This window comes from Camelus bactrianus, chromosome 31 (genome assembly GCF_048773025.1).
Source record: "Camelus bactrianus isolate YW-2024 breed Bactrian camel chromosome 31, ASM4877302v1, whole genome shotgun sequence".
NCBI classification, from domain to species: Eukaryota; Metazoa; Chordata; class Mammalia; order Artiodactyla; family Camelidae; genus Camelus; species Camelus bactrianus.
This window is the reverse complement of record NC_133569.1, coordinates 9404770-9422930: the sequence shown is the minus strand read 5'-3', so window position 1 is coordinate 9422930 and position 18161 is coordinate 9404770. Positions and strand designations below refer to the sequence as shown.

Genomic DNA, 18161 nt, shown 5'->3' with positions numbered 1-18161 from the left:
CAGATGCTACGTGTTGTATTCAGGAGGCCTGAATTGCTGAAGAGAATAGAGTAGAGGGTGGGCTGTGGAACAGAGTGACACTCCCTCACCTCCAGGCTGAAATTGATGAACAATGAAATCAATTAGGTGTATCGGTATTTATTTGACCAATAGAAGTCAGAGGGCCCAGACTGTCTAGTTATGCACAATGGAAAGTACTGAATTCTCCTGCAGATTTAGGTGATTTACCATGTAGAAGCAGCTTAGAGCAATCAGAAGAATCAGTTCTATGATGAGATATAAAAAGAATATAATATCTATTATTTCTGAAACTTTTCTATGTTAAGTTCTGTAGAGCTAAAATTAAGTTCCAAGCACCAGGAGTTAAGAGTCTGGGTGGTTCTGTGGGATCGTTATTCAGGGATGTGTCTAGACCCTGCTGGAATGGCCGAAGCTGGCAGGAAAAGACCCAGAGCCAGGATTTGTCATCCTAGGGTGTCCTCCATAATGGTTCCATGTGATAGCCCATGATTGGGTTAACAAATTTAACAGACACCAGACGCATGTCAACTTTAAGAAGAAAAAGTGTGCTTAGTAACTGCTTTCGAGCAAGCACCTGTGCATCCTCACTCCTGTCTCCTTGCCATAAAAAGCAGAGACAATGCCTTGCTTGCATATTTTAGGTTTTAGATAGCACTCTGTTCATTGCACAGCAATGACCCAGGCCCTCAGCTATAAATGCTGGGCGTGCGTGCTGTTAGATAGTATATTATCCCCAAAACTCGGACCTGGCTGGACTGGTGGTCTGCTTTGTAATGAATATCTAAAGAATTTATCTTGTTCCCCTCTCCCCATGACTCCCCTAAAGGTAAACTAAGACTTTTTACTCATTGTGTATTCTACAATCTCTGTCTCATCCTGTCTTTCCCAAAGTTCCTGTTTACTATCACACAACTGTTAAAGACTATTTTCTTTGATTATACACAATAAATATGGGAGCATTTGAGAGGCTCGTGGAGTTGGCTCCCTACTCCCTCTCGCTTTCATTCCTTTTTCCACAGTCTTGAGTCATTCATTCCATGTCGGTAAGACTTCTGCCAGCCAGAACCCACAGTTCCAGGTGAGAAGGATGCAGACTTTATCTCTCCTACCCGAGGGAGAGAGAGAAGAGAATTGAGATCTGCTCCCCCATGGTCCCTTCCTGCCCCAGGGCCACTCCAGTTCACCTGCAGCCTTCTGGCCTCTGCTCTCAGGGCCTCTGTCCCAAGACTGACATCAGCCTTTTTTTCCCTTGTCAATATTTCCTGTGCCTTTCAGAAGTTGGTCTCTTCTCTGCAATTCAACCCTGGCAGATGTGATGGTGGTCAGCGTGCTGGTGGGCAGTCATTTGGGGACTCCCAGGAGCCATTCTGATTCTCCTGAGTCTCTCATTCGGGGTTACAAAACTGTCGAGAACCGGAGGAAGCCCATTCACGTGAGGTCAACACAGTATTACATCACTTTCATTTTATTTTTGAATTTTCAGTGGAGAAATTATTTGTAACAAACTGTTCCAGATTTTCGGCCGCCTGCTTTCCTCATCACCACTTCCTTGCTGGCTCTGGTGCTTGTTTAAAAAACCAGGTTTCTTCTCTGGTCATTTCTAGCAGCTGGGCTTGCCGAATCCTTGATCTGCATTTGAAGCAGAATGCTTCTTCGTGATGTCAAACTGATTTTCCTTGTCATGTCTTAATATTTTGTGTACACTCAGCAACTGTTTCAAGTGAAATGCTCTTGTCCAATTTCGGTTAACTCACATTTGCTGAACTCCTGCTTTCATGCTGAGGGCAGTTTCTTCTTCCTGTAATAAAATTTAGCAATTTGCATTTACTATGGGAAGGTACTGGCCCGAGGTGCTTTTGTTCTTAACAGTTTTAATAACAATTCACCCATTAAAATGTACAGTGGTTTTTACTCTATGCCCAGAATTGTGCATCCCATTCAATCTTAGAACATTTTCATCCCCCCAACAGGAAGCTCCTTACACATAAGCAGACATCCCCATCTTCCCCATCCTCCCACAGCCCCAGGGAGCCACTTTTCTCTCTCTGTGGGTTTGCCTCTGCTGGAAATTTCATGTAAATTGAGTTACTTCATGTAAGTGGAAGCATCTATTGTGACTGACTTCTTTCACACTGAGTAACGTTTTCAATATTTGTCCACGTTGTGGCCTGGTTCAGTACTCTATGCTTTGCTATTGCTGAATAATATTCCTCTGTATGGCTGGGCCCCTCTGTTTACCCATTCATCACGTGATAGACATTTGTGTTGTTTCTGCTTTTTGGCTGTGATGAGTAATGGCGTCGTGAATATTCCTGTAGGAGTTTTTATGTGAACATTTGTTTTCAGTTCTCTTACGTGTGTGCCCAGGAAGCAAAATTGCCTGGTTATTCAGAAAAAAATTTTCAACTCTCTAAAGACCTGCCAGGCGTTTTTCCAAAGTGGCCAGGCTGTGTTACATCCTCACCAGCAACGGCTGCGACCTCTGCATCTTCTTGTGTCCTCATTAGTGCTTGTTACTCTTTTGTTGATTATAACCTATTGCACTGAATGTGAAGCGGTTTCTCCTAGTGGTTTTGACTTGATTTCCCTTACAGCTAATGATATTGAACATCGTTTCGTTGTGCTTATTGGTCATTTGTATATTTTCCTTGAAAAATGTTTTTCAGATCCTCTATTCATTTTTTAATTGAGTTGCCTTTTTATTGTTGAGTTGTAGGAGGTTCTTTTTGGTTTTTTTTTTTTTTTTTTTTTTTTTTGGTAGATACAAATTCCTTATCAGATAAATGATTTGAAAAATATTTCTGCTGTGTGTTGTTTTTTCACTTTCTGGATAGTGTCCTTTGAAGCAAAGTTTTAAAATTTGATGAACTCCAATTTATCTCTGTTTTCTTTTTCCTTGTGCTTTTGGGGTAATATTTAATATCTGAGGTATTTTATTTAAACTTTTATATATAAAATATCTTAATTATTAGGACCGTTCTAGGAGACGGGTACTGTTGTTGTCCCCAGTCTATGGATAGGAGACTGGGATGCAGAAAATTTCACTGACTTATCAGTGTCAAAGCTACCCAGTGCTGTGGGAGTTCAGACCCTCATGTTTGTCCCCAGCATCTGTGCTCTTCACCACCATGCTCCACTCCTTCCTGGAATCGTTAATGAAAAAGTCTTTACTTTTTCGATTTCTTGTTAGTTTTTGTTTTTCTCATTGGGGCCTCATCTCCTCATTTTCCTTAAAGAGATCAGTGTAGGTTTATTTTAGGTCTCATGTAGGCAGAAGCATTGCTATCAGTTAACTTCTTTATTACTCACTCCCCAGTGATGGCTGTTGCTAATTGACCTAATGAAGTCTTGCTTTAGTCTTTCCTTCTCATGACACTAACAACAGAGTCATGACTTACAGAATGCTTAAAGAAGAAAGTACTTGATTGATTTTATTTTGCTACCCAATCAAACCAATCAAATAAAAACCCCAGAGTTGACACAGACGGTAAGCCCTCCAGAATAGGGTCACTGTCTTCCTTGTGTTTCATTTGTTTGGTCACAGTGTCTGGATAGTGCCTTGCTGTCCAGCAGATTTGTTAGGATACAGTGCTCGTGAATCATTGTAAGGACAGACTGTGCTGTTCATTTCACGAGGGAAAAGTTAATATAGAAATACTGCTCAGATCTATTTTAAAATTAAGCTTGGAATTTTGAGAAGAGTTCAAGAAACCATACAAAGATCTTTTTCACTAATTTTAGATCTATCTTAGACACATTATGGTTACATAGCAGAGTACCTTATCAAGTAGATTTGACAAGAGGTGTGTATTATTGATTATTTGTTTTAGTTGAAATATTCTACCTGGGATAAAATATTCAGTGCCCATAAATGAACAAACATGTTTGTATTTCTATGCAACATGGGAGCAGACTTCATATGTTTCTATATAATATATATGACTGTGTGTTTTAATCTGTCTTTCAGTGTTTTTATAGTTTTTCAGCAATGTTGTAACTTTAGAATTCTTTTAAGAAAATCACCCCAGATTCTAGTGCAGTTTGTACTGTGTATCCTGTCTTATGCGTGGTATTCCACTGTCCCCACAGGGAGGAATTTCCTCTTCTATTGAGTTAGTATCAGAGTTAAAGGAACTGTGATTTCTAGGCCTTTGCTCTCCATGTGTTTGCAGTTGGCTGTCAATCGCGATTTTCCCTTTCTTGAGTTTTCATTGTTCAATTAGAATTTTTGAAAATAACTATTAATATGTTGCATCGGTCTCCCTAGAAACTTGATATGTTTGTGCTTTTCAGTTTTCAATTTATGAAAAATGTAAATACACCCTTGTTTTTAAGTAGTCCTTTTTCACTAGATATTTGGTTACCTCTTTATAGTTAAAATATTTTTTCCCAATGAATGAATCGGTGTGCATGTTTTAAAAGACACCTTACTTTTTATTTTTCTTATTGTAACAGTTATATTCATTGTAGAGAATTTAGAAAATACGGATAAACACAGTAATAACTTCACAATGGCCTCTAATCTCACCTAGACATACAGTTGTAAGGTTTGAAATTGAGAATTACAAGTCCTCTCACATTGTTCTTCTTTTTCAAGTACGTTTTGGTTACTGAGACCCTCGAATTCCCATATGAATTGTAGCAGCAGCTAGTCAATTTCTGCAGAGGAGTCCGCAGGGATTGTGATCGAGACAACGTTGAATATACGGATCTTTCTGGGGAGCACTGCCATTCCAAGAGCGCTGTCTTCTGATCCAGCAATGTGCGTGATTTGTCTGTCCAGGTATTTAGGTTTTGTTTAATTTTTTTTTAACAATGCTTTGAGTTTACAGATTTATTTTACTTTTTTTTTTTTTTTTTTGCCTTTATACTGAGGACAAGTGTGCCAAGTACCGGGATCAGAAGTGTATTTGAGCCCCGCCACTTGCTGCCACCATGGTCGCTGCGCTCTTGCTTCACCCGCTCTACAATCTTGCACAGAATAGGACCTCAGTAACTCTCTCTCTCGAATGATTATATGCTTGTTGGATGATGCTTGAGAGTCCGTGTGATGATTTTTTTCCCCAGCCTTTCCCCACTTCTTTACTATGCCCTTTCTCTTCCTTTCCTCCAGCCTGGGTTTCAGTTTACCTGTGGCATTGATTTTTCTTGTCTGTAGACACTTCCTTTCACTGGTTCACGATAATTTTACATGTGGGCTGTGGAAACCTGCTAGATGTCAAGAAAGAGCCAATCCATTGCATGCTAGTATTTTTAGAGTGCATTATTGTTTTATCGATTGAAATTAAATCAGGGTGACCCCCTGAGCCCTCCCGTGAGCTGTTTTTGCCTTCCTACAGGTGATAATGCTCTGGTTGCTGAATGTGCCCTTTCCCCAGACTTGGTTTTGGAGTTAAGTCACCATCAGTGGAGCCCTCTCTTTAAAAGATGAAGAAAACATTTGCTCCTTCTCCCTGGTTGGGGACTTGGATGAGATGAGGTAACAGGTAAAGGATGGAGCCCCACCTCATTCTAACACCCGCTCGTTCCGTTCCTTTCTCCACGGAAAAAGAGTACAATTCAACACTATAAAGATTGATTGTGAGCAAATGAGATAGACAGGACAACCGATCATTTATTAAATACACTTTCATGCCAGAAACAAATGTATTATACACAGAAAAAGCACACAAAGCATGGTAGTACCGTGATTACAAACGTGGGTACGAGTTCGAGTCCTGCTCTGGAGTGACCAGTCCTGTGAGATGGAGAACTGGTAGGTTGGCTTAGCCTCTCCCGGGCTTGTTTTCTGTCCTGCAGAGATGGGGCTCGCTAGCCGTCTCTCCCCCGTAGAGGTGCTGTAGTGTGCAAATGATGGACGTGGGCAGCCCGAGCACAGCTGCTCGTTCCTCGTAAGTGCAGGAGAGCATAGCTTTTGCGGTGAAGGCTTTATAACAGCCCCGTGTAGACTCTCAGTGCTCCGAAGGGATGCCTTGTGGTTTGGAGATGGGATTCTCATTTCTGTAAATACCCAAGGATTGTGTAATTGGGCCCTGCTGATTTGAATCTTTTCTTTAGAAAGTACATATTGTAGATATATTTTTCAAGCATGCATGCTTTTTTCTTTTATTATTTATAGTTCTACCCTCTCTTGGTTGGACTTTTCATGGAATCCAGGAAACAGCCCTAAGCCACCTGCCTCTTCACACGTCTTCGTGGCGGTTTTCTTCCCTGACTAGAAGAGGGTTCTGCATAGGGGATTTTCTTTGTTCCCCTTTTCTTGGAGTCTCTCTGTCTGTCTGCCCACCTCTCACCTGTCCAACTGTCCATTTCTCTACCCACTCATTCTTCTGACTTGTTCCAAAAAGCATTTCAGGCAGCTTACAGAAGAACAGATACCAAATAAACAGGTGAGAAAATGGGGCCAAGTTCAAACTGTGAGGCTAGGAGGCGAGCCTGTGTGAGGGTGGCAGGCATGAGAGACACGCGTCTGCCCTGTGACTTATAAGATCGACAGCAAGAGTGTGCCTGAGGCTCCCAGCAGACACAGGGAAACAGGGTTTGTGGGAGATGCTCACTGGCTGTGAAATAAATAAGTGGCTGAGGAGAAGCCCAGCCTTTCCAGCTACTAAGGCTTAGGAGAATATTTTGAGTGTCTTCAACATCAGAGTATTTCATCTTTTCTTTTGTCAGAGTTCTACATATAGTTGGTTACATTCTGTACCTGGAAATTTCTACAAAATTTCTTCCCACATGAGTCCCATGACTCGGGAATGGGGTGGTTCTGCTCATTGACTGGGGTTGGCCAGAAACCGAAAATGACATCTTCAAAGGAGCCTGGGATTTGTCAGTTGTGTTTTGTCAGTACTGTAGAGTTCAAAAAATTCTTTCACAGTATCTCTCCATCTGAGGCGGCAGCGTGCTCTCTTACCAGCATCAGGAGCTCAGGGCCACGGAATGGTGGGGGCTGACTGCATTGCCATCAAGACAGCTGAGCTAGTCACTGCAGGTGTGGTTCTTTTACGTAAGGCCTTTCATGTTCTTTACTTGAATGTTTCAACAGGGAGTTAATTAACTGAGTCAATTAACATTTAATAAATATGATGCTTTGTTGAAAAGACAGTTATAGACAGAATATAAGCTCTGAAGCCTTTAAAAACGGTTTCATTACTGAAATTTCAGTAGGGGAGATACACAGTTTATCTTATTTATGCCTCTCTTTTAAAGTAACAAAGAAACAAGACAGAAAATGCAGAGGATGGTTTCTGTTCTTCCTTTCTGCTTGCAGGTGCCCTCACCTCCAGTAGCATCCATCCAGACACCGGAACTGACACTGGCCGTGCTCAGAACTGCCTCAGCCCTGAAGACACAACTGACAAATAGAAGGGGGCCACGCCCTGTTACAGCAGGTGCTCTCACTTTGTGGATCCTTATGTAACTGAGCGGTGTTAATCAGGATTGCCCGTTCTACATTGTGTGGCGCTGCTGCGGTGTCTCCTAGTTACTTGTTTCTGTAAGTATTCATGTATTATTCCCCACTGCATGGTGCTACACGTCTAAAAATGCTTTTTTCAGATGAAAAATAATGTGCATTTAATATAATATGTCTGAAAAAAGGGGCAAAAGAGTCTATCCTGGTCCCGCTACTCAGAGATAATAATTAACAATTTAACATTTATTTTCTGTTCTTTTCGTCAGTGTGTATCATCTCTGTCATAAAAACCAGTGAGCACTCTGTCCCTGTTTACTGTTCGGAGACCTCCATTTTCCATTCGGCTTATTACATGTTTTTCTACAATATTCTATCTCCCCTGGCATGATTTTTAAAGACCAGTGTAGCATTCTGTCTTATGGAGACATCGTCCATTTTACTTCGGACTTAAATAAACATTTAAATTCCAAGTATACTTAACTGAAATACTGAAAAGAGAACTGTGGTGGTACAGGAAGGCCCCTAACTCCCTTCCCATTATTTCCTGAGAGTAAAAGCTGTTGAAAATTTGGTATATATATTTCATGACCTTTATGCCTATGAGATACATATATATACACATATGAGAAATCAATGTATAGGTGTGTGTATATATGCTTTATTTAAAAATGAGACCATACTATATGTTTTTCTGCAGCTCGCTTTATTCACTCAGGGGTATGTCATGGACGTCCTCCCACTCCAGACTCACCCCGCCCTTTCAGATAGATTGGAGGGGTCTCCTGATGTGCGGGTGTCGTCTCTTGTCCACGGACACATTTGGTGGAACAGTGCTGTGGACAAGGCCCTGGACCACGGCGAAACGCCGGCACCCTCAGTGCCCGCAGCTCGCCTTGATTTACCGCATCATTGTCTTGATGGTGGACAGTTAAGTTTTCTCCATTTTCCACTGTCAGAAAGAATGTTTGAGTTGCATCCTTCTTGTACAGACATTCCTGTGATCTTGTATGTGTATTCCTTTAGTTAAGGCTTCTGGAAATTTAGTCCCTGGATGTGACATTTACATTCATCACAGACTCCTTTCAAGTGACTAGAAATTCCTTCTCCATTGGGGAATGAAAAAATGCACAATTACTTATGTAACCAATTCTCTATCGCTGGATATGATTTCACTTCAGTTTTTCTTCCCACCTTTGTAAACAGTGCTGTGTAAATGCCCTGATGGGTACATCTTTTTGGACTGATTTTTTTTTCCTAAAGGAAACGATTCCTAGAAGTGGAGTTGAGTCAGTGTGTATGTATGTTTTTCAGAGCTTACAAATCCATTGATATGTCATCCTCTGAAAAAGTCGCTCATGATTTGTTCTCCCACAGATGGACACTAGCTAGAATATCTTAAAAATATTTGCCAATATGATAAGCAAAAGTGCTTTTTCATTGTTTTTGTTTGCATTTGATGACCAGTGAAGTTTTGAGCATTTTTCACTCATTAGCCATTTGACATTTTTAAAATGAATGATTCCTTTTGTCCTTTGCCCACATTTAAGTGAGGGAGCTTCTTGTTGCTTTGTGACAGCTTTTTGTATGTTATGAAAATTAACTTCGTGAATTCATCAACATGTATCACAGAGCTTTTTCTTGTCATTTCTTTCCTTTCATTTTGTTCAGGAAGTTTTCTGATTTTTGTTGTGGCTCAAACTATTCTTAGGATAATAAATGTCTTCCTTATGGGTTTTATCTTTGACATTATTCTTAGAAATACTCTCTTATAATGGAATAAATCTCTTCTGTAGGTTTTTTTAATCTCTAAGATGGAGATTATAATAGTACATGTTATAGTGAGGAGAAGTGGAGTTAATAAGAGCAAAGAGTTGTATTTGCTGTTACTAGTACTTTTTAATATTTACATCACTATCTGCAATTTATCTTGTGGTCATTATGACAGGAATGGAATTTATTCTTTCCAGGTGATTCTCTGTCCCAGGACAATTATCGAATTCATAATTTTCTCTTTGATTTGAAATCCCACCTGTACAAAATACTTACATACACTAGAGTCTCTTTTTGAGCTCATGGTTCCCTTCTGTCAATCTCCTTTCCTTACTCCAGCACCATATCTTACATATTGTAAAAATTTATTTAATAACTGGCAGTCTGATTTTTTTTGATTCTTTTCTTCCATCCCAAATTTTCTTGTCAATATTATGACTTTATTATTCCTGAAGAATTCCAAAATATTTTGTTCAAGTTAAAAAAAATCAGATTGGAATTTTCATGGGATATTTTAGTAAGTTTTGAATTATTCTTAGGAGAACTTACATCTTTACAAAACTGCTTTTCTCCATGCAATATGTTTATCTCTCTACATTCATACCTCTTACCTTAACCCTCAGTACAGTCCTGAAGTTTCTCCATTTAGAATATGGGCATTATTTTTGAATTTATTCCAGATTATTGTTTATGTTTTTGTTAATTTTGTAAGTGAGAATTTTTTGCTATTATATTTTTAAGTGCTTAAAACTGACATTTAGAAAGGAAGATTCGGTTTGTCAATACTCACTTTGTAACTTGTCATTTAAAATTGTAAGTATTAAGTACTTGTTCCAGAATCCTTTCTTTTCTGTTTTTAAAAATTTGTTCCCAAGATTCTCAAAATGTTCATAGCTAAGTAGTATAGGTGGGGACACAGATGGAGAGAGGTAGTGTGGCTCACGTACAAACTGTGAGCACTTTCATGGCTGCCTTTAGGCTGGAGAAGCCGCAGAAGAGCCCAGGTTAGACCAAGGGTGGCTTTGTCTGCACTTGAAAGCCTGCTTTCCTGCCTGTATGGTGAAGCCTGGTGGGCGTGGCAGGTAGATGATCAAGGTCTGATCAAGGTCATTGGCTGCACAGAGCGCTGTGTCTGTGAGAACTGGAGGCCATTACCATGGGAAATGCTTGGCGCCAGGAACACTGCAGGGGAGCTGGGGAGCCTGTGTGTTAAGGATTTTCCAGCCCTGGGAGTGGGAAGATGAGACTCTGCATTCAGATCTGAGTTTGAATTCATCCTGTCTTGTTTACTGGTCCTCTGACTTTTGTCAAGTTATCTACCCGCTGTGAACTCCTGTTTTCTTGTCTCTCAAGACAGGAGAATTACAGCCTGCTGCTAGAGTGTTTGATCAGGGTAAATGATTTGTGTCTATAAGATGCCACGTACAGTCACAATCTCAGTGAGAAATGGGCTGTCGCCTCTTCTTCTGCAACTCAGTGCTCGATAAGACATCAGGGGAAAGCCAGTCCCTAATTTGTATGTGATGCAATGAGGAACAAAATTAACGTCTTGCCTTTCACTAGCAGTATTCTTACTTCTTTGCTTCATTTACCTCTTTCCTCCTTTACTCTCCCCTTTCACCTCCTCCACCAAAAGAGACTGAGTCTGTCTCAGGACACTACATTCAAATTACTTTAAATGTTGGCTCATCCCCATGAAATTACAGTGAAATTAAAAATAATCTGTACACGTCCCAGACATGATTATATTTGATTTACACACACACACACACACACACAGAATCAGGCTACCTCCCATTTGCTGAGGGAGAAGGACCCCTTTTTCTGAGTTTTCATTCACTGAGCGTGAGAGCAAAGTCTCTTAAGCAAAAATTCGCCTGGCTTCTTGCATGGTTTTTTAAATTGGATTTCTGCTTTGTGTCCACAGAAATAGTCTCCTATTAGAAGAGGGGAGTGGAGACATAGATATTCTGCTGAGATATTGGTGTCATCATATTTGAGTTGGAAAGGACTTACGACAGCATAGAGTCGTAACTTTTTATGGGTGAGAATCCATGATAGTGTAACTTGGACAAGAACCCGGGTCTTCTGTCTTCATGTCCATGCGGATGAAGAGGCAACTGGGTGGGGGATGGCAGGGATCCTTGCTTGAGTTCCGGGGTCTTGCTAGTTTCCATTGTTCAGCTGCCTTTAGTTTATGTCCATGTGGCCTCTCATGGGAAGGTCACTCTATCCTGATAGATTGAGTTTCTAATCAGCAAAAAGGTCTGGACCCACTCATGTTTCCCAGAGATTTTCTGCTGACCTGCTGACACTTTCTATACATGAGACCTAAGAAACTGCTGGATATAAAATCCTTATTGTTATCATTTGCCCTCGAGTTCCACAGGAATGGGGTGCTGTCTCAGGCTGTCTAAGGCCAGCTCTGAACAAAGATAGGGTGATAGGCTGTGCAGCTGGACACTCCCCAGTCGAATGGGATTTCCACCTTAGTTTTTAGAATCAGGCAGATTAGTTCAAATCTTACCTTTACCAGTTATTAGCTTTGTGACCTTGAGGAAGAAACTTTACTTTTTTGGGGACAAATTTTCTTTACCTGTAAATAAGTTCAGTATTTATTTTAGGGTTTTTGTTTTAGAATTGAATGAGCTACTTCCCTCATTTATTCCTAAAATACTGATCACATGGTTCTATGCTGGTGACTTAGTGGTTGATTACTAAGGGATTCAGTAGTGAGAATGTGGGTGAGGATCCCTGGATAATAGAGCTTATATTCCATGATATGCTTGTAAAAGACTGGATTGCAGTGGATTTTTAGTAAATGTCCATTCCTTTCCTAATCCCCATTGATTGTGTATATATCTTTATACTAATATATGAACAATTTTTTATTGCAATTTAAGTCTTTTTGTAGTATTTAAAGTATGTAGCTATAACAAAAATACGTGAAATAAAATGATTTGACTTTTATTTTCTTTTCAATAAGCAAAAGAAAATAAAATAGAAAAGAAAAGAAAAAGTTTTGAAGGAGTAGAAATAATTTTATTTCCGTGGAATCGACTCCCTATGTTAGGTTTTTCGGTTGTGTTCTTAAACAGCATATAAAATTGACAGGTTTTGACTTCAGTGTTGATAGCTGGGTGAGTATAGTTTCTTTTTGTGGTTGTCTTTGATGAATTATTTGCACTAGATCATAAATAATGTGCATATTACATATTGGAAAAGAGGAAACCATGGAGACATACTACCTCCAATGCAGTCATTTTGTTACCGAGTCCAAACTCATTCTGCTCACCAAATGACAGGCCAATAAACTGGGAGATGAGGTGTTGGAGCAAGGAATAGTGACTTTATTTGCAAAGCTGGCAGACCCAGAAGATGGCAGACTGATGTCCTGGAGGACCATCTTCCCCAAGTCAGAATTGAGTCTCCTTTTATACTAAAAAGGGGCGGGGCTGCAGTTGGTTGTTGGAAACTTCTTGTTGTATGAATTGCTTGTCCTTTGAATCCGCTGTTCTTGCAGCTGTCCATGTGGATCAAATCATGTTGCCCCTGTAAAACCTCCAAAAATAAAACAAAGTTATTCTCTATTTTGCAACTTGCCATCTCTACGTAAGTGCAGATTAGTTAGCATCCTTCAAGATCACGGCCAGGAGTAGAGGCTGTCCTGGATATTTCAGTCTAAAGGCAACTTTCTTTTACAAATGGTGCAGAGCTAGCAAGTCTGAGCCTAGAAAACATGGCACAGGTTTAAAGCCAAAGGAACAGACCTAACATGGGGTCAAAATTGTTCTTTTCTATTACAATTACCTTTTCCGCTTCATAGATAATTTTAGTAAGAAACATGAGCAATTTTGTATTTTTGCTTCTTAATAACCGATAAGTGGGCCAACTATATTTTTGTGAGCAGGGATGCTGTGCGGGCATAGGGGTCACAGCAAACTCTCGTTGGGGGTGGCCGACCCTGGAACATGTCTGATGCCCTGTGAGTGTTGGTGAGGGTGCCCCTAGCCAGCGGCTCTCTTCAGGAGCCAGCATATGGGCATTGATATCTGGAGACCTCATTTTCGGCTGCAGGAAATTTTTTAGATACTGCGATTGAAAAAACACTCCAGCTGGGGATAATTAGGGAAAAAAGGAAAAGGAAAAGGGTTTGGATTAGAGTAGAAGAGAAGGACATCAGATCACGGAGCCTGAGTGCTTGGCAGCGGTGCTTCGGGGGAGAGGGGAGCAGACGTGGGGAGGGGCCTGGCCCCGGAACCAGCTCCTGCACCTGTCCCCGTGCCCAAGCCACATAGCTTTTAATTGGGCCACCTCTCTGGGCTGGATGTCACCCTGGGCAGAACCTTGAGAATTGAAGGTAAGGGGTGGGCAGCACTCACCTAGGAGGTCACTGTGGATTTCGGTCAAGTCCACAATGCCTTTTCTGGTCATGTGTCTTCACTTGTCCTTTATCTCAGGATCTGAGGAGGAGGAGAAAGGAACTCAGGTAGAGATCCAGGAAGATATCCGACTGTGTTAAGAGAGGACAGACAGTGACACGGGGAGCGAGGACACTTGCAGCAAAGTAAAATGACTTCACAACTATTGCTTCAGAGTTGCAGGTGTGAGAGTGCCTAAGCCTGTCTCAGAGTGCAGGGGACAAGTGGAAAGGAATGGCAAAATTTCCACTGAAAATTGAAATTTTGTTAAATAGCCTGCTACTGTTGCTTGTATCACTTGAGTGAATGCAGGCATATTTCTGTGGGCATTTATAGGTTCACTCAACCCCACCAGCCCCTCTTGCCCCCATCGGGGATGGGATTTCTCAAGCACAGTGCCCCTCCTGCCTGGGTGGGCCACGCTGCCTGTCCTCGCCTGGGGCCGGGCTCCTGCATGGCACTGAGTCCCCGAGGCGCGGCCTGGGAGACACGGCAGGAATATCTCTGCTCTCGACTGAGGGCCTCCTTTTCACCCTGCAGTGTAAGAATGCCGGTGACTGAGTTAGAAGCATGCTCCCAAGCTGTCCGTGTCCTTGCCATTCAGAAGCGGACCCTGGAAGCTTCCAAATTTCTCCAGAATGCGTTCTACATTCACCTTCGGTAGGTGAGTGTATGTCTTTACACAAGTGGAGGAATTACTGCCGTTTTCCTGGAACTTACTCACCACTAGTCCATCTGATTTTTCTGTGCTAGGATTCAGTATGGCCTGCTAAAATATCTGGAGTCAGATCTTGAAACACTGATGAAGAGGATCATTTATTTTACTTCTATATATGATAGCCTTTTACTTTCAAAATTCAGAATTTTTGTTTCTTTCAGGAATTTTTGGGGGGTTGGCGAAACAACTTTGCTCTTACCATCTTTGAGACATGTTGCTTTGTGCCTTTCACCTGTCTTCTGTCACTTGTGAGGCGATTCCATTTGTGACCCTGTCTGGGTTGTTCATGTTATAAAACATATAGTCTGTTAAAGTACAGTCCCTTTTACTCCGAAGACATTCCACAAATACTACTAAAACCTGGGTGTGGTTTTAAGAAGACAGAATCATTAGAACATATACTTGCAGGTTGCTAGTGCAAAATCCCCAAATCAATAGTCTAGCTCAACATCTAAAATCTTTCTAATCTACCTTGGATTTGTATGGATAAGTGAAGCAGTTTGCTAAGAACTCAAGACCAGGGTTAGAATACAGGCTGGTGTAGCTCAGCAGGTCCTCCTGAGCCAGTGCTGTGCCAGAGGGTGGGGCTGAGGGGCAGAGGGCTGAGCCTTGGGGAAAGGGGAGGGCCAAGAAGGAGGGGGGTCCTGCCGTTACTGAGCTCAAAGTTTCATGGCAAACACCTTCACCAGGTGAAAAACTTGGCATTTCTTCTAAGAACAGTAGGTTTGAAAAGAGTCATAAAAGCACGGGAGTGACAATATCCCATTTGTGTCTAGTATGGGAGAGCGGCTGTGGGGCCACTTGGGAGACTCGTGAGTCCAGGTGTGCAGTGTTGGTGGCTTCCACCTGAGCGGTGGGACAGTCAGTGGGACAGTCACTGGGAAAAAACGAACAGACTTTAGGCATGTTTAGATGGTAAAAAGGAAAGGATGAATGATGTCTGTGAAGGTAGGATGGAGTTAGGCCCAGGTTTCTGGGTGGATTAAAGAGGTAAGTGATGGTTCTGCTGTGCTCTGAGTAGGGAAAGCTGCAGAGGGAGCTCTGGGGGAAAACTGATGAGTTCAGCTGTGCGTAAAGTGAAAGGCTGTTTGATGTGTGGTCTGGGAGCTCAGGTGAGAGCCAGTAGCGAGTAGCGGGAGGGGAGAGAGATTGTCAAATCATTTTGTGAGCATACAAATAATTATGATTAATGATACACTTACGCCTCTACATTCTGGATTTAAAACCCATTAACATTTTGCTATATTGACTGCAGAGGTTCCTAATTTTTTTTAACAGAAATAAATTAAATAGAAACAAAATAGTGGAGTTAATGAACATCATAGAGTAGATGTGTGTCCTTGTATGTATTTTGATACCTCATCTGTTTATAACCATAATCTATAAAAAGTTAACTAGTTTAGCATAAGAGTTAAACAGAGGGACGTGACACACTGTGTTGGGGGCTTGAAGCTGATCTTCTCAGGCAAATTATGTTGCCTCTCTGTGCCTTAGTTCCATCTTCTGTGACTGCCCCCGGGCCCCTCATCACAGCTGATTTCCTAGACTAGATGCTGGGAGGGAGGCTGCTGAAGGGAGTAAGAAGTGGCAACTGCTAGGGACACTGAAGAGAGACACAAAAAGTGATTAAAGCCGATAAACTCAGTACAAACAAATACTCTCAAAAGAGAAAGGATCCCGCAGTGTTTTGAGCCACTTAGCGTATGGGAAACAAAACCATGTGGACCTAAAGCTCTTGAGCATGTGAATATTGTGGGTGGGAGGGTGTCATCAGAAAAGGGTTGAGAAAAGGCCTTTTGGTTTCCCTTGACGTGTCCAGTAAGGATGGGGAGCAGAAGCGAAAACCCCCTGCTTCACAGTGGAAGCTGCTGTTTTGTGCAAAACTGACCAAAGTTTGGAGAGCAGTCATCAGCGGTGCTGGCAAATGAAGAGACTTCGGGATTGGGTGGGGCACTTGCTGCGACTTCCAGGTGACCTGCTGGCTGGGGGCTGTGTGGCTGGCAGTAGGTTTGCATGGTGACCCGGGCATAAACCCTGGCTCTGAGGCTGCTGGTCTGACTAGCAAACCTGGGCACCCGCAGTCCTAATGGGGCAGCTCGGGATGTGGCCTGGGACACCTGCCATGCTGAGGGCGAAAAGAGGGCTTCCCTGAGGGTGTGTCCCTGCAGAGATTGGAAACGTCCTCCTGCAGGGGAGGAAGAGCCTCTGAGCAGGGTGCTGGAATCACAGGCAAGACCACCCTGAGCACGGAGGGTTTGGGGAGCCGGAAGTCACACAGTGTCCCGAGCAGCCTTGTTCCTGAGAAACTAGAGGGAGAAGAGGCTGAAAAGGCAGGCTAGTGTCAGACCCTGTGGTGGGTTATGAGTGACAGTAAAGGACTGGTCCCGCAGGCATGAGAGAACCCTGTGGGCGTCCCAGCAGGGGCGTCAAACCGGAGGGTGTAGCTGGGTTACAGACTTTGCCACTTATTTGCTGTGTGACTTTGAGCAAGTTCACCCCACCTCTCTCTACATATCTTCATCTGTAAAATGACACAGTGACAAGCTCGTGTCATCAGAAGGCTTAGTTTAGCTCTGATCCTCTGTGTCCAGTCTTGTCAGTGCTTCCCTGCAAGGTTCTGCATTGGCTGCTCTTACCCTCAGATGGGAGGGCGTAGAGGGACATTGTAGCACCTGACGGCAGGAAGGGGTTGCTTTAAAAACAGACATGTAGCCGCCTGCAGCTGCAGGCCTGCAGGCAGTTTGATTGATGGTCCTGGAGAGGACTTTGGAGGCCTTAGCATCGTTTTAAGACTTGTTTTCCCTTGGCGGCAGCATTTGCCTTTGCAGATTAATGTTGAAGATTTGGGCTCCTTGCAAAGCTGTCTTCAGAGATGGTTATATACGTAATATATCGTATAAAATAAAACGCTTTTATTTAATGTGTGGGACTTTGCAGCTGTTGGGAACAGCTCTGTTGGCCTGGTCTCCACGGAGGACACTAGGGGTCAGCAGAGCGTGCGGGAGGGCAGGCAGCCCGCCATGCTGCTGCGGGGTGTTCTCCCCAGCACAGCACTCTGCTGAGTTGACTCTTCTCTGAGTTTGGTTGCCAGATGAGCAGACAGCAAATTAATGAGTTCTGGTGGGATTGTATAATGACAGGAAGAAAGAGGGTCCCGTAGTTTTTCTGGGCTAGAACATGCTTTTGGTTCCTGATCCAGTGTGTTCCATTACAGAATTGATGAGTTGTGTCTATTCTGGGACTTGTCGACTGAAAGAAATGTGTAGCCTGAAAGTTGAGAGTTATGCTTTATTTGGCGGGAGGACTCGAGGCGGGATGACAGCCTTCAAATCTGTCTGAGGGACTGCTCCCAAGAAGTAGGGGAGGAGCTAGGATTATATAGGAACTTTACAACAAAGACCAGGGAGTTGGAAGAATAAAAGATTACTTGTTATCTAAAGAAATCCAGGCATCTCAAGTTCAAGAATTTAGTGATTTTCTTTGTATGGGAGGAAGTAAACATTTTGGCTCATTGAATTCATTCCTTTTACAAGCACCTAGTTATCTAGGGCCAGTATTCTGTCCTTTCTTATTCTGAGTCCCCTCAGAGGGCACCATTCTGAGTGGCTGCCTAGGCTGAGCTATAGGCCTGTCCTCCCTGGGAGATGGTGGCAGCTGCTGATGACTTGGTTTCAGCATTCTTTGTTTACTGACATGGTTGCCGTATTTTCATTCACATTGTAGTATTTTCATTCACAGTGCTCCCCCTTGGTCCTAAATTCGACCAATATTTTGAGAGACATTTCATACCAATTTTGTCCCAGGGTGCTATGAAGGCTCA

At 42.4% G+C, this 18161-nt stretch overlaps 1 long non-coding RNA gene across 1 annotated transcript; it reads left to right on the top strand.

Moving 5' to 3' along the window:
• Positions 1 to 4880: 4880 nt before the first annotated feature.
• Positions 4881 to 14284, top strand: LOC141575723 (uncharacterized). The gene is made up of 3 exons (XR_012503475.1): positions 4881 to 5500; positions 7289 to 7513; positions 14164 to 14284. It is a non-coding gene; the product is annotated as an uncharacterized LOC141575723 (long non-coding RNA).
• Positions 14285 to 18161: the final 3877 nt, after the last annotated feature.